This window comes from Nannospalax galili, unplaced genomic scaffold, assembly GCF_000622305.1.
Source record: "Nannospalax galili isolate Female #2095 unplaced genomic scaffold, S.galili_v1.0 scaffold3524, whole genome shotgun sequence".
Lineage (NCBI taxonomy): Eukaryota > Metazoa > Chordata > Mammalia > Rodentia > Spalacidae > Nannospalax > Nannospalax galili.
Window position 1 is genome coordinate 9833 of NW_008351183.1, and position 3290 is coordinate 13122.

The 3290-nt window shown below is 44.9% G+C and overlaps 1 non-coding gene across 1 annotated transcript; it reads right to left on the reverse strand.

Annotated features, from left to right (window-relative positions):
* Window positions 1-2960: 2960 nt before the first annotated feature.
* On the reverse strand, window positions 2961-3067 carry LOC115066803. The gene has a single exon (XR_003846246.1). It is a non-coding gene; the product is annotated as a U6 spliceosomal RNA (small nuclear RNA).
* Window positions 3068-3290: the final 223 nt, after the last annotated feature.

The following is a 3290-nucleotide window of genomic DNA, read 5'->3' on the forward strand; positions in this document are numbered from 1 at the left end:
CCTCTCAGGGCTCTGAGTATAGACAAATCCATGCTCAAAGTATTGCATCAGAAAGAAGGGGCACCCAGAATCTGGGGTGAGAATGGGTGCAAATGCCCTAGGGAGAGTGGCATAAGACATTTCTCAATGCACAGGAGTCCACAGAAACATCCATATGTATACCCCTTTACCCCCAAAGACTCTACAGAGGCCATGTCCATCCCAGGAAACCTGGGGGCAATTCTTGGCACCTGCCCCCAGTGAATCCAGTTTCTCCCTGAAGTGGTGGATGGAGACTGCCCATGTTTTATGCCTAATCTCTTCATTCTATCTTCTGCTCCCTGCGCTGTGTGGACTGAAGCAGGCAGGCAGGCAGAGCACTGGGTCTCCATGGCAGGGCCTTTTCTGGAAAGCCTGTGACATGGGGTCCTTGGATTTGCTTTCTTGGTTGGACGGAGGCCTGCTGTTCCAAGGGCTGTTGGTACCCAGTGCAGGAGAGTTGTTAAAGCTGTCATCTATGCTGTTGGGAATGACAAACTGGGTGTTCTGTAGTCAGGGGCTGAGCCTCTGATCCTGGTCTATCCTGGAACTCGCTGCCCATCAAGGTGGGCTCCCATATCACCACCACGCCATGAGGAGTGGAGATGGCCCCAAGTTTAATTGGGGCAGGGTCTCACTCATCCCATGGCAGCCAATATCCCCAGGGCCCCCAGGGGTTCAACACCCCACTCCCTCTTCAGGCCTGTGTGTTGTAGCATCAGTTGTTAACTTGACAAACCTAGTTAGAAGGAACCTGAATTGAGGAATTTCCTCAGATGGATTGGCCTATGGTCATGTCTGTGGGACATTTTCTCTTGATTATTGAGTGATATTGGAGGACCCAGGCCACTGTGAGTAGTGCTGCCCCAGGGATGGTGGTCCTGTGTTGTATAAGGAAATAGGCTGAGTGAAGGCCAAGGGAGCCCACCAGTAAACAGAGTACCTCTGTGATCTGTGCTCAAGGTTCCTTCCCTGAGTCCCTGCCTTGGCTTCCCTTGATGATGGACAGTGAATCTCAAGGCAGGTTAACCCTTTCCTCCACAGGCTGGTTTTTGTCAGTGTTTCAACACAGCATTAGAAAGTTAACTAGGACAGACATTGGTATCAAGAGCTGAATATTGCTGTGATATACTTGATCACTATGTGTCTGAAGATTGTGGATGGTTTTTGAGCTTTGGACTGGAAAAATGCTTGGAAACGAGTGAGATATCCTGTAGAAAATTGGAAGATAATGCTAATGGAGGTGTAGACAATGGAGGCACTATCAGGGCTGTGTGTGATATATTTTAAGTTATGCTTTTTGGAAGTGAGAAGTTTGTACTTTACTAGGATATTCCATGCTGGTCAGCTGAGGTTGAAGAATCAGCCACTAGTAACAGAAAAGCCACATGATTGAGAGAAATCATCTGGAATTATTCTCTAATGGTCAGCGCCCAGACACTGTGGTCCAGAGTGGTCCAAGACTGCATATCATTCTGGTTTCAGAACTTGGCAGTGTATAAGAGTCTCTTAGGTTGTACTGGTGTTGGAGATGTGAAGGGTAGTGGAGAGAATCTTTGCACAAAGAGAGGCCATTGGTGAGGATATAGGTTCAGTTGCAATGGAGACCCCAGGATATTCGAGAGACCAGGACCATGGTATCAACGCCATGTGGAGTCAGGTGTGGAGTGGAGCCAGCCTGAACCTGTGAGACAAACTGTGTATGTTGCAGATGGCAGAGCCAGAGAAGTGGAGCTCACCAAGGCCCGCAGAGCCCAGAAGACTGTGATTGAATCCCAGATATTCACCATTCAGCTATATCACTGGACCTTGGTTTCGCTTAAAGTGTACCTCAGTTCTTCCCTTTTGAAGTAAGTCAGTATGTAAATTATTTTGGATTTTAAAGGAGTCCACTGTTGAGAGACTGGATATTTTAAAAAAGAGACATTCAGCTTTAAAAGTGTTTGAATTTTTGATTGTGGGCCTTTTAAAGTTGTACTGTTTTATATTGTAATATTAGTATTAACATGAGATCTTGGGAATAAGAAATGGAAAGGTGGTGGGCGAAAGTTGACAATGGGCGAATTGTGCTGGAGAGCTTCAGCTGTGAGCTTGACACACCTAGTTGGAGGCAACCACAGTTGAAAAATTCCTCCATTGGTTTGGCCTGTGGCCCTGTCTGTGGGGAATTTTCTCAATTATTGAGTGATACGGCAGGGCCCAGCCCACTGTGGACAATGCCACCCCTGGGAAGGTGGTTCTGTGTTATATAAGAAAGCAGGCTGAGCACAGGCCACGGGAGCAAGCCAGTAAGCAGAGTACTTCCACAGTCTGTGCTCCAGATTCCTTCCCATAATTCCTGCCTTGGCATCCCTTGATGATGGACTCTGTGCTGTAAGCCAAATAAACCTTCTTCCTTCAAAGATGATTTTGGTCAGTGTTTTGTCACAGCAATAGAAAACCAACAATGCCCAAGTTTAAAGCCCCAACTCTGACACTTTTGCTCCAGGAAACCTTCCCACTAAATGACACCAGAGCATCACATCCTTTACTGATTACCCATTTGATTCTGGGAAGAAGTGTGAATCTACTCCATAGCTCCTAACCCATTTCCCTCAGATTTTATGGGCCCCTATACTTCTGTCCACATGTAAGAGATGGAGTAGATCATAACTATGTAGGAGGGAAATATGTATGTGCACATATGTGCATGTTTCTAAATAGGCAAACATTTAAGTCCACATGTCCCTCCATTAGTGTAAGTGTGTGTATGTCTGGTGGCGTGTTCCCCATCCTATCGGTCCTGAATGCCTACATGTTCTCATGAGTGATTCTATCTGTTTATGCTGTGTGTGACTATGACTGTGCCTATGTGATCACTGCCATGAATGTGCCTGATAAAGATTCTATCAGTCAAAGGAGTCAGCTCATGCTGTCTCTGCAGTACATGGGGAACACTGTCTAAAAACATGGAATGCTTCAAGACTTTGCATGTCATCCTTGTCCAGGAGCCGTGCAAATATTCTTTGTACTGTTCCAAATTTAGTATATGCGCTGCTGAAGCAAGCACTAATCATGTCCATAGTTTTTAACTTTTTTTTTTAATTAGAAGAAGCATTTCATTACAACAGCATTAACCTATTCAATAACATTTTTCTGAGCTAGGGTACATCTCTTTCAAAATTGGCTGTACATTTTTAGGTTTACAGATGAATTATTACGCTTATATAATCATTTACTCATTATAAACTCTATAAGGCATAAAATTAAATGCGGTTTTAATGTTTAAAAAA